We start from the raw sequence: 14,487 nt of genomic DNA, 5'->3' as shown, positions 1-14,487 counted from the left end.
CTTGGACCACACACACACATACACACACACATACTAAGAGCAACAAAAATAAATAACCTGGATGTCTTTCATAACCCCCAAGGTAGTGTACGAATACAGCTACAGCCATTGTTATGGGCTCCAGTCAACATTTAGACAATCACACTCCCTGGTTTATGAAACACTGAATCCCAGCTTTCTTTCTGCCTTCCTTCCGGCATTTTATTCCATCTAAATAATGCAGCCACAAGGAGTCATTGGGGGATCCATTATAGAGAGACTGATATAGAATGCTGGGATGCATGATCAGACACTCTTATCACTTTCACAGAGCATGTTATAGTGCAGCAGGGAGAACTTTGTATTGTCATGTCTCTCCTAAGTGCTTAACCCTTTGGTTGATGTGATAGCGATACGCAATCTGAACAGTTCAGGATATATTATAAAAGTTCCCCATCTACATTAGATCCAGATGATGTATGATGCTTGGGTATGTGCTCATGGAGTATGGTTTAAAGGACATTTCAGGGCCTGGGTGAAATTAACTTTGTGCTGCAACAGCTACTGTGAAGTGAGTGACTACAGTCGTCATGGTTAGTGAAAGAGGATGAGAAAAAAATCTATCCACCAGCTACACACAACTACCCCCCCCCACCCATATCCATCCACAGTGGCTTCTGAGGCAGTGAGGCCATTGGTGAAAAATGTCATAATAAGATTGGAAGCAGTGAAGAAGTCAACCTTGCCAGATGATTTATTTGATGTCTATTCATTTTATTCTCAGCAGCTTCTCTGAGAGGATACTGTTAATTACATATAGTCTATTGAAGAGCAAATGAGCTTGACAGTGTTCCATCATGTTGTCACAGGAGGGAGAGAAAGAGTGTGTGTTTGCGTGGGCATGCACATGTTCACAGGTGGAGTCTGTTATGCTCTTTCTCCTTTCCACTAATCTGCCTGTCAGTAATGAAGTCTGAGGCTTAAGTGTGGGAGAGAGCAGGCGTCATCCATTAGTCTCATCCATTTCCATTAATGTTCACGGATTACTTATTATTCCCTGATTAATAAACACTCGGCGTGTCCTCATAGCAGCCTCAATAAGGACAGCTTCATTAATGATTAGTATTAAAGCTATTAATATCCCAGTTACTGGCATTCACAGCCAGCAGTAGCTCGACCTACATTATTACTGTGAGTGTTTTGTGAAAGCATCTCGTGTTTGTGAAAGATGAATAAATATAGGTGCATTAGTCACTGACATTAGCCTCTACTTTCAAGGTAATAATTTCATAAACAATTCACATTACCTTGGTATTTGGACATCCTCGAGCAAAAACAAGTAATCCAATTAGTAAACTGAGTGAGGCGCTATTGATTTCAGGAAAACATTACCCAATCAATTTCGGAGGGGTAATGAAATTCCTTTACTTTGTGCTCCAAAACAGTACGAAAGAGTGTGTGTGTGTGTGTGCGTGTGTGTGTGCACATGTATGTATGTGTTTGTGCTACTCAAAAGCTAAGAGCATAATTTTATGTTAGGCATGCCTCTCAGATCACACCCTAATGGGGTGCAAAGGTCTCCCACCACAAAAAATAAATACAACACACGCACATACACACATGTTATCTCATTTATTTAGTCTGAATTTATTTTCAACATCTTTTCTCATAGTTTTTGCAAAACACAAATGAACTCAACATAATACTTGCTCCACTGTTTCCATTCAAACCTCTGCATCCTTAACGGCAGTCAGTTAAACAGTGGCAAATACAAATTGTCACACTTGTCCTCAACACCGCACCCCTTAAATATTCATGTTACACAGGACTTGAACCCCTGCCACTGTAACTCTTAGTTGGATTATATATTGGACACAATTAGATTCTAGTGGAGTGGTATAAATAGCCTTGGGATGTTTGCATGAATTACACCATGCCGGAAACTATTGTAATGCATTGTGTTGCAGTGTTCACATTTTGCCTGTGCAAATCTCCCTGGTCTCATGACACTAATCCCTAGCATGGTAAATTCTATGTTGTCTCATTTTACACCATGCCCGAGGTTGTTTTCTTTTCAATAATCTCGTAGGCAAGTATAACTTGATTAGACTCCAAAAAAATTTCAAGGGTGAAACTATTGATTGTATGCAAATGGAATTAATCTACGACACAATTGTGTTGGCCATCTTTCTTAATATTTATTGCTCTTGGTCCTTTAAATCAGCAGCTTTCACACATACACACTTAGACACAAACTCCAATCCAATTATATAGATAAATAGGCTAATCATGCCACAAAATTTTAATATGAGGTCTACGGGCAGGTCGATAAGCATAATCATTCACAGTGCCAAATTTACAGCACAATTTTAGATAAGAGAGATGGGGAGAAAGAGAGAGAGAGTGCAAAATTGAACAGATAAATAGTTCCGTAGTAGACATTAACATATGGATCATAAGGGATCCAGATAAGAGGGGAGACATTTCATTAACGGAAAGAAACATTTGATTAGAGGACTTTTCTATTCACGTCACTTCCCATAATTCATGGGAATGTGCTCAGCGCCACTGTCCAAATATTGTAGCAGCCCTTTGTGCAGGGCGACAAATGTGACTTGTATCTTTGAAAAGCTTCTTTTTGCATTCAAGAATATGCAGATGGTTTGGAATTTCATGTTAAACACAATAACAATAGGTTACAAGAAGCGTGCTGTGAGCTTATGACAAAAGTAATGTTAATTAAACATATTCTCAAATTGAGTGATGTTTTGTTTACTATAGTTTAGCAACAGGACATATTTTTTTTAAGCGTGGATATAATTATTAATTTCAATCTAGCAGCCTCCATTGATGAGGTTGGAGATGTAAAGCACTAATATCATTGTTTTTCTTTGCAATCTCCATTCTCTCTTTCCATCACAGATAAGCGAAGCAGGTGTGTATATGCTGTGTGTTTTGTGCACATGGGAAGGGTCGATTGTTATGTTTTCATATCTGTATGCTGACAGTCTCATCAAAACAAGGACCTATTGGCTCCTAGATAAGTCAAACATCCTGCCTAACTAAAGAAAATGATTCTAATAAATGCTGTGTTTGGCCTATTTCCACCCTACTGGGATGTATTTCTTTCTTTGATTTTTTTTTTATAATCAGTGATATGTTTCCCTTTGAGGAAGCTAACTGTGAAATCTGTGACCGCACACATCTGTTTAGCTGATGGCAAGACAGACAGTACAGAGTATGTGAAGCATGTGTGTGTGTGTGTGTGTGTGTGGGCGGTTGTGTGACTGTATGAAGGTATGATGAGTGGATGTGGGTCTATGGAAATGTTCTGTTAGACCTCCATGCAGCACAGAGGCCTGTTGTGCAGTTTAGGGCTTCACTTTACTTAAGATGAAAGTTTAGTTCATTGAGTTAAGGCACCTCATGTGCATGCACGCACAACCTCACAAAGACACATGGTAATGTAAAGTATACTCACTGTTCCCTGCTTGAATACAGAAATCCTCAAGCAACTCCACATGGATGTCTGCATAGACTAAACACAGCACAGCATGACTGTCTTCACAGACATCAACCAGTAAGAAACAAATGCTTCCACAGTGAAGCCTCAACTAACCTCTATGCATGTGCAATATTCCATCTATGTCTGCGTCATTTCCAGCATGAATAAAGCCAGTATGGTTAAAACTGTTCCATCTGAGATGCTTGAACTCATTACACGCAGACAAGCTCCGGTTTTATGTGCAACATTACTGCAACTGATTTCTGATTACACAATTATGATAATTATTATCATGTGCAGTAAAAAAGGTCCATTTTATAGTCATGTTTAGTGGCTATTTTAGAATGGAATGAAATGTGTCATTTTGAAATATGCCACTCTTCAACAAGCTGTATATCCTACACAATAGAGTGATCCCAATCACATAGACCACAATGATGTCTCAACCATTAAAGAGCTTATTTCATTTTACTTCCCAGTGACAGTTTTAGTGTCAAAGTCACCTCTATTGATGGCACTTTCCCTCGTGAAACTGACTAATGATCAATAACAAAGCAGTGTCTCCAGAATAGCAAAATACTGTAATAAAACAGGGTGAACACAAAGTATATGTTAAATGTAAAACACCACAAAAGTAACACAGGCTTAATTAACAATCCACTAACACAACCATCAAAGGGTTCAATCAAATATCTTCAAGAGCACTTAGACCGCGTTTTAATCGGTGTGTAATGATGCTGATCGATTGGGGATGTGTATTTGAAGGACAAACATGTGTTTTTACTCCACTTTACTTAATGAGTGTCTTTGTCCAATCACAGATTGTGATTAAGGGTGACAGAAGCGTCGCCCGAAGCATCCTGAACCGTAAGCTCTGTCAGTCAGAACTTCTTTGGTTACAGAGTATCTGAGGAAAAAATTTTCTTGCTTCTGATGGCAAGTTCTAGAGGGTCAATAAACTCTAATTGACATAGTATCTTCTTAAGGCAAATCTCAAGCCCTGATACCCTAACTCTCATTGTAGGGGTTACCGGGAAGTATTATTTTCTTTCATTTTCACAATGAGCTATTACATTCTCACGTTGTATTCTAAAGGAAGAAAACAATGACTTGCTCTCATGCACTATTTAATTTAGAAAATGAGTTGAGACTTGTTAGTTTATTATACAAGTCTACTCCATGTAGCACCTCTTGCACTTATGGTCAGCTAATCACTTGAATGATCTGATTGCCGCTAAGTGTCTCTACACTTGATCTGATGGCGGTGTCTCAATCATGATTACTGAGCAGCATTGCTAGGTTCCTTTGAATAAGAGTAGGTAAATGTGAAATGTACAGTTTTTCCTTTGTCTTGATTTTATTGTTGTTGTTGTTGTTGTTGTGGTTGCGTGAAGCACTTTGTACCTTGGTTTTGTAAAAGTGCTCCACAAAAAGAGATTATTATACTTATATGCACCACTACTCTAGTTGAGACCTCTCCAGTTGTTAAAACATTTTTTGTTATTTTATTTGGCTACATCACATTTCAGACTATTGTGGCTACTGTTGGTGGAGAAAATGGTCTACATGCTTCAATTCTCCCTAAAAGATTTTTGAAAATCAGTGCAAAAATATTGAGTAAATATGATTATTAATTCACCATGTTTGTCTGACACAAAAACCTTTGTGATCGTCATTTTTCCCTTTTCAACTATATTGTATCTGCACTGTAACTATCTCAACATGAGGTTTTGACATGAGGTCATGTTTTGCCAGTTATTCTCAGGAGAGACTGTCCTCTCAAGCAAAACAATAAAATCAGTTGTTTCAGCAAGTGCCCTAAACAACATATATTTATGTTCAAGTGACAAAGCTCTTTAGAAGCTGTGGTAATCATGACAGGAGCAAAGGAGAACATCAGGTGACATTATTATAGAGCAAAAAAGCCTGCATAGGGAGGAAGTCAGAATGGATTGTGGGCATATTAAGAAAGCTGGATAAAGTCTCTCCACTCAGCCTTGCTGCCAGTTTGCATCAGTGGCCACTCGCAATACTGCAACAAAAAAATCCACTGCAGCCCAAAAAGCATTTTCCCCACAGATCAGTATTGTAAGAGACGTCTGTAAATAAAGGACAGCTCCAGCTGTAAACAAGGTAAATTATTACTCTTTACTCATTACTTTATATGAAGTTCTAATCAATAAGGTTTCATATTTGTTAAACTTTCCCAGAGCCTGGAAAAGTGATTTAAAGAGTGTGATGTCATCCCGATGTAAAATCTATTGGCCGAGCGGGAACACACGAGGGAGAAACACTGATGCGTGTGTGCAATGGGCTGCACAATGCAGAAGCAAACCTGGAAGCTGTTTTGGCAAGCAAATTTCATTCAAATGAATGGGCGCCATCTTTGAGTCTGGTATCCAATGCCTATAATACCTCCATGGAGTGGATGGATCAGTAAAAAATCAGACTTTTAGATGGGAGGTCTCTGTTTGTTTCAAGTTTCCAAGCACAAGTCAATATTGTTTTACAACTGTGAACTCAATCACCTCCTTACCATAACCACGAGGTTGTTATTGTAACCATGACAATGAAGGTCCCCTGACCAAACCATTTTTGTGCCTACACCTAACTAAACATTAACCATTGCTTTGCCACATCATAAAATGTATGTATTTATTTTTCAACAACAAGGCACAGACAAATGACATCATCCTGCTTATATCGAACTGCTGATAAGGGCGTCAGATCAGAAACACAGGTATGTGTTGTTCTGAAGTGCATGAACCAATGACGTATTTTGTCAGTTTTGGAGTACTTGTTGTCTCAGGATTAAGGAAATTATACCATAAGGAAATGAAATTAATCCATAAATGTAAAGCATATCACCAATAATTTGAAGTGTTTTTTTTATTGAAGATGTTTCCTCCAAATACACAACATAGAACAAAATGTACAACTCAGTAACATAAACCATGAATCATATCTGCACTCCAAAGAAATATAATCAATACAAGTAATGTTAGGATAGCAAAACACAGTTGAATCTATGCAGATTTGAGGAACATTTCCACTGCTTGTGGGCTGAATACAGTACATGACCTGGAATGAATGTGCTCTCAATCAGCCAATCAATTGGTAATGCTGGGGGTGATAGTGAGTAAACTAATCCCTTGGGTGGCTCGAGGGAAATCTGGATTATATTGCATTCCCACTCAGCAATGACTGTTTCTGCTGGAAGCCAGAGCAGACTAATCAAACAACATTACTGTAGGAGATCAATAGACAGACAAATTGATGTATTGTTCCACATTCTAGCCTATTTTCAAAAATTTGATTAAAAGATCATTCCCACATTCACAAAATTGTTTTTTGTTTGTACCCAAACTTTTAAATTAAGTTATCGGATATGTGAGATAGTGTATGTTTACCCTAATGTCCATAAGACTGTGTCTTTCTTGTGCTTCCATTAGTGTTGCAGAAAATGTTACCATCCACAATGTTGAAGTATTCTATATGCTGTATGCATTACAGAAATGCTACAGCTGTGCTGAATACCGTATCAGAGCAGCTTGCTGTATCGTATCTGAGCAAAGCAAGACACAGTCTGAAATACTGATATGGAATCAGTCCCACAAAGGTTCAAAGTTGTTTTTTTTTCAGTGCTGATTCATAGCTGAGTCTATACTCTTTGATACAGACAGTCAGTATCCATAACCAAAATGGGTTTCTGAAAAAGTGAAAACATGAGTGTGATATTCGTTCAAAACAGACAGTTTATTGAAGATAATAATGTGCATTGACATAGTATCTGTATTGAAATGAAGTAAGTCGATATCTGCACACTGCGGGTTAATGTATGTGTGTGTGTGTGTGTGAAGGGTTTGTGGGGGGGGTATAATGCATATAACCTGGCTATGTAGTCTAGTGCCCACTATCAGTTGAGAGGAGCTGCATACATTTCTTTCACAAATAATCTAATCTTTTTAATTTGAGAGATAAGGCTGAATTGACTGTAATTATGTGCAGCTGGGTCTGTGAGGAATTCATAAAAAAAAATGAGGCTAAGCCCATCTGCTGACTGGGAACTGGGGGAGGCAGCGGCATTGGAGGGAGAGAGGGAGAGAATAAAATGAAAGGAAGAGACTCTAAAATCATTAAATCAGCCACTATCTCCTCTCCTCTGTCACTCAGAGAGAAAAAAGAGGCACTAATGAAATATTAATGCCTTCCTTATTTTGAGATTTACATTAATCTTTCCTCTCTCTTTCTGTCTGTCTCTCCCACTTTCTCTCTCCTCCATGTCTCTGTATGTGAAATTTGAAAGCTGTGCTCGGAATGACTTGAATATATATTTCTAATGAGATGCCTGCACTACAGAATGTCTCATTTTTCGACCTGTTTTGCAATCCAAAGTTGCATATATTGCACAGCGAATGGTAGTGTGCTTAAGAGAGGAGAGAATGAGACAAGGGGGGAGGGAGTGGGAGAGGGTGGGGGGCGGGTTGCTTGATCTGAAAGTGAAAAGACAGAGAGAATGAGAATGAAAGCGAGAACAAGTGAGTGAATGAGAGAGAAAGAGGTTCTGACTCTGGCTTCAGTAGCAGTAGCAAGGAGGCAGGCGTTCAGGCAAGAATGTGGCAGTTTCCTCTGGCCTCGTCCCATTTGGCAGAGGTTCAAATGAGAAAGCAAAACAACAACAAAAAAAATAGCCTGGGTGTGGATGCTCCCAGGAGGTGGGGAGGAATTAGGAGTGTGTCAGGTAAACCAGCTGCAGTTTTCTCAATGTCCGCCCCCACTGAGACCTGAAGCAAAAGCAAACTTGACACCACCAACGCTACCAGCTCTCCCTCACTCACACACACACACACACACACACACATGCAGGGCTTAGAGTATGAGGGTGTTAGAATTACCTCAGTTGTGCTTACACACACACACACACACACACACACACACACACACACACAAACACACTGGCACACATACAAGGCTAAATATGAAACCTGATGTCAGCCCCTGCAAAACTGCTATGTATGCTTTTGACTTTGGAATGGGTTCAGAAATCGGAAAGCGTAAGGCCCCTTGATACCGATCAAAACTGTTTTACCTTGACGACTTTGGTATGAACCTTCCACTTACATACAGTATACGAGAAATAGTGAAAACACTGAAACAGCTACAATTTTACCACTGCACTGTGAAACAACCTAAGTGCAGATAAGTATGGGTGGTATGGAACATTGATTCTGGAAGTGAGCATTTCTCTGCAGCATGCTGCCTACTGCTATCCCATCAGTGCTTCATCATTCCCAGAGCGAGCCTTTCCTGGCAGAACTGAGCATTCCCATGCTGTCCTACACAATGCAGTAATTTCCCTCTAGTGTTACCATTGCAACTACATACATTTACCACACAGACATGTGAGTTTCCCCCTCTAGCGCTCAGAGTAGCAGTGTGGCACACTCTGTGTACTGGTGTGGCAGTCATACGCCATGCACACCACAGCAAATGGCAAACTGCAAGCTGATGCCGTTGCTGCTACACAGTCTGATGCTGTCTGTGCCTGTGGGGTGTATGTAGAAATGAGTGTGTATGTGTGTCTGAGTGGTGCAATGGAGGTGATGGTTGGGGGGGGAGGGCATGTAGAAGTCTAGTGTGTATATGTGTTCAGGAGAAAAAAGGTGATACTATGCAGTGCCAATCACCATGATAGACACTCCTCATCTTCCATAGAGACTGAGGACAACAAAGAGCTGAGTTAATAGGCAGATATGGCTCAGAGGGCACTAAAGACTGCATTCTAACGCTGACATCCAGAAGTACACACACACACACACACACACACATTATCAGGACAAGATAATTGGCTCATTTTACTCATATTACTCACGATTGAAGGGGCACACATATAACTAGGTAAGTGACATCATATGTACTTAAAAAATAAATATATGAAAACAGTGATAACATTAAGCTTTAAATGAATGTGATACATATAAAAATCAAATAAGAATTGCTTAATAGGAATATACCAATTGAGATTGTAAGTGGAAGTATATGATTGATACAGTAATGAAAAACAGGTTGTGAAAAAAACAAACAGTAAATAACAGAGGGCCAATCATGCAGAGACAAATAAAAATCTGAACGTGTAACTAATGTACGTACAAAACTGCAGTGAGCCACAGTGAAAAAATGAGCAGAGCAGAGGTCATCTTTATTTGTTCCAGTGTCCCATGGGCATATTCAACAACTAATGAAGACAATAAGATCATATAGACTATAAAAGCTAAGCACAAAAAAAAAAAAAAAATCTAACCAAGTTGATGCATCAAAACGCAAAAACAACAACTTCATATTCATACAAAATTAATTGAACAAAACAAATCAAAATAAAATAATCTAAAACCCTACTCACAGCCTCCAGGAACCATTTTGTTCCTTATACCCAAGTGCACTGTCGTCACCACTATTAATAGCATGTTCATCATCTTCATCATCATCAACAAAGACAAGACACACATGAAATATCACTTATTAATATTACTACAGTATTACAGTTTATTTACCAATAAGCCCAATGACACACAATGGAAAATCATCCTGAAAAGTATATCACTATCCTGTAACTCATTATCTGCCAGACTTCTCAAGAACACTGGTGCATAGTGCATTGAAGTGTTCCTCCAAGTCTCAAGTGCACATCTAGAAGGCACCTTGACAGTATATATTTTTATTTCTGTTCTTCAGGAATAAGAGGGAAATTGATCCAGAGGCTATTCTTGAAAATATGTATGAGTGATGCTGCTAGTCTCTCTGTCTCTCTCTCTCTCTCATTACCCAGTCTGAGCTACCGACTTCCATAATCCTGGAAGGTTTAGCACCGCTGTGTTGTGATTGGTTAGACATTACATCAGGGTGATGTAATACTCCTAGGACTGGCTAGTGTGTTGTGCATGGGGAGGGAGGTAGGGAGGAGAGGAAGGGGTGGGTGGGCTGAGTACTGAGCGAGGAGAGAGAGAGAGGGGGGGGGGTTATTGAGCAGAAGAACTCTCTCTCTCTCTCTCTCGCCTGCAGCCAGTGAGTGTGCATGTGCAGCCACCACAGAAAGCCTCTAATCCCAAAGCACACAGCGGTGCTTTGGAGAAGGAGGGAAATAATCAAGACTGTTTCCATAGGCCCCCATCTAAAGGCTGGAGATAAGCTTTGCTGTGCATGCTGCCATGTGTACTGGTAGCAGCTGTGTGTATTGGGGATACATACACAAAGCAGAAATGGGATTTTTGGGGGGCTGAAATTCAATCATTAATTGCAAATAGACAGAGGAGAGGAAGATGATTGTTTGGCAGGGACAGAAAATGCCAAGGCATTTGGTGTTTGTGCATAATGACTCGTAGCCAATTTCTCACTTCAGTGCAAGGTGCTTTTTCATGGATCCAAAGGTGTTATGCCATATCTCTGTCTTGAGATGAGGTTTGTGAACAGCAATGCCCAGGGCACAAGCAATGTGTTTTCACCTGATTGCTTTAATGCCATGCTTTGAAATGTTAAAACAAATTGATGTTGGCAAAGTGAATCAAGAGTTCAAAAATGAGATATTCAAATTGAAACATAAAGTGATGGATAGCAAAAAATATTAAGTCTAATAAAAAAAAAAACAACACTTGATAAATAGAGGATAGTATTGCAAGACCAAAATGAAAGCATAGGGATGAATTTGACTCCTACATGACATTTTTTTTCTTCATCATACTGTGTGTATGACATCACTAAAGAATGTCTTCCACAAAGAAATCTAAAAAATGTTTGCAAAAATTGGGTAATTTGTAGGACACAGTCCAACACGGCTCAAGATTAGACCATCAATCTACTTATCTTGACAGCCAATATGAAGAAATAATGCTACAATTCGCAATAACAGTTCAAGGGCATATGAAGCACAACATTTGACACAGTCATAATCTCTATAACCAAATATTAGGACAGCAGATTAAAATGGCCTTCCAAACTGGAGGTCAAACTATTGCAATGTACAGCATCCAAATAAACGTCATACACTGGGCAAGTCATTTGGCCCTAAGGCTCGATGGATGTCTTCCATCAGCCCCCATCCGTGAGTTTATTTGGAGGAGAAAATGCTCTCTGTTGCCCAAATTTACAGATAATGAATTCAGAGCGCTGAGGCAACCAAAGGTAAATATGGCAAAATACATTCTTCATTTGGGATACTGTAAATTAAAAAAGGGTATTTTTGAGCCAGAAAATGCACTTACTTTTAATACAGTGTCTGTGTGAAATAGGATTGCAGTAGAAAATAAGCCTGAGGAAACCTGCTGAATTTTTGAGCCTGCTGTGGAATGAGACATTGAATAATGGAAAGAGACATTGAATAAAATGTGCAAGCTAAAATTATGAGAGATTAACAGAGGATGGCTTGAAAGCCTGACAGAACTTATTTGCTGAAAATGGTGTCAAAAATCTCTCCAAAACCAGTTTAAGGTCATACATTGCCCTGAGATAAAATCACTTCTTCATCTCATATTAAATTATAAAGCCACTGAAAATGTCCTCTTTTAGAGTTGAAAACATGTACTTTGTGTCATTTTGAGAGTCCTACTGATGTAGATTATGTTTATTCATTAAAACAAATCTAACAATCTAGTTTCTTGTTGACGTGCAAACTCTATCTGCTGTCAGCCATAAAACTGACAGAAACCTCTGAGGTATTATGAAAGCAAAGTCGGACAGCCTTTAAATTAAACTGTGGAAAAAAAAAAAAAAAAACTACCTGAATGACAACTTGTCAGAATGAAAGACTGCCATTTCTTACTTTGCTCCAGGCAAGGCATGGAAACTAGGTAATGACTCCAATGATCGCACACAGACAGATACACATACGAGCACATGCACACACTCATACTGACACTGACAAACAGTTACAATGGCTGCTCCTGGTTAGATCACAGGCCGTCTCTGGAGCTTGATGGTCTAATTCTAACAGCAAGAGTTCTGGTTGAAGTCACCAAAGGGACACAGTTGAAACACCTGCTTTCTGTAACTTTTACATTTAAGTGTTCTGTCCTTACTTCATATGAGTCTGCTTTAAATAGTTGTGTGCAGGTTGCAAGGTTGCTATATGTGTGTGTGTGTGTGTGTGTATTAGACAAAGTGGGAGTTCTATTTATACATATCTCTTTGTATAATATTCCTATTCGCTAACTGATTTCCATTTTTGTATAACCTATCAGCATGGATCTTTGAGAAACCCTGCTCTCCACCAGGCAACCTGTCTGCACTCCTCTCTGATAGTCCATCCCTGGCTACACTGCTACATGTTGTAACGCATCTCCCTCTGCACTCAGGTCTCTGTGTTTATGTCCTGCCTGCATCGTCTGCACTGTTATATGGCTGTCTGGAGCACACTGCACTCCTCTCGCTGTGACAGAGGTCAGCGAGTGCTCAGAGCATGGCTGACGTCATGCTGCTGCAACCCCGCAGACACACCAGCAGGCAGGCAGACGGACAAGCCGACAGACAAACCAACGAGCAGACTGGGTGTATTTATAGCCTTGCTGCCTATGCATGCTCACAGCAAGCTGCATGGTCAGATACGCCCTGAAGGCAAACCCATCCTGAGTATGTTATGTTTATTATGTGGCATCCACAAGTCAGCATTCTACAAGTAAAGTATTTAAGTGACTCTCTTCCTGAAAATGCAGGTACGGCATCAGACACTTGAAGTTCTGTGATCACTTCAGGTGACTCATTCTCTCGTTCCCATCTTCTGAAAAGGTGTGCATGTTGGAATGTTCATCTCCCACGGTTAATGAACACATTGTGCTACACATCAGCTAATAACACAGTGAGGATGTGCGCTTAGCACAATGCTTTACACCATTACTTATCTAATAAACTGTAGGAGGCAACTGCCATTAGTACTGGCGCTGATGCTGATATTCACCTCCCACTGGCGGGCTCCTGCAAGCTAATCTGCCGTATACTGTATGCAAATATGAAACTGTTACTGTCAGGATGCAGTCTAATTCCACATTATTCTTCGGGTAGTGGGCCAATCAGGTTGACTTTGAAATGGATTGTGGGTGATTAGCTGGGAATGCTGGGAGAATGCCGAGGTCTCTCTGGTGAACCCCGCAGCTGGTGCCAGAGTCAGCGGAGCAACGATCCAGGTAATTAATTCTTTGACAAGCATCAGTGATTTGGAAAATCAGTAAGAATGGCAGACGCTGATCAAAAGGGAAACACGTGGAGAGATGTTTAAACAGTGGGCGTTCGAGGCGTCAGTCACGCAGGGGCCCAGACACAGAGCCCAAAGCCCAAACACCAAACACCACAATGCACTGAGCTGACTATCAAACAACAGCAGGCTGCCGGATACCCCGTGTGTTTTGGATAGGAACTCACAGAAATGCAGGGAGTTAGGTACCAAGTAATGCACACACACATCCAATTAATAAAAGTTATTCAGTGTGCGCTGATCCGTACATGGATACACACAGATACACTATATGTATCCATCTATACACCGGCATGGATTCACACATATGCATAGTATAAACATACTATTACAATATGCTCAACATGTATGTACAGTAAACAATTCATGTATATGGACTCAATACAAAGATACAGATAAACCACACATGTATATTCCAGTCACAAAGCCATGCATGCAGTACAAACACTATGAATGCACACCCCAGGAACATAACTCAATATACACACACGGACATGTGGTAAAGATCAATTCATTTTCAGTATTTATTATACATATTGCACTAAGCCTATATCTGTTGAATGAAATGCAAACAATGGCATGATATTCATGGGCATGAGATCACATAGATGAAAGCACACACACACACACACATACACACGCACACACACACACACACACACACACACACACACACACTCACTCAGAACTCTTCATAAATACACAAGAGGTTGGGTTGACATTACTGCCATAGCCTTGATTAAATCATGCGTATATCCTTTATTTG

This window comes from Thunnus maccoyii, chromosome 16 (assembly GCF_910596095.1).
Source record: "Thunnus maccoyii chromosome 16, fThuMac1.1, whole genome shotgun sequence".
Lineage (NCBI taxonomy): Eukaryota > Metazoa > Chordata > Actinopteri > Scombriformes > Scombridae > Thunnus > Thunnus maccoyii.
This window is presented reverse-complemented; position numbering follows the sequence as displayed.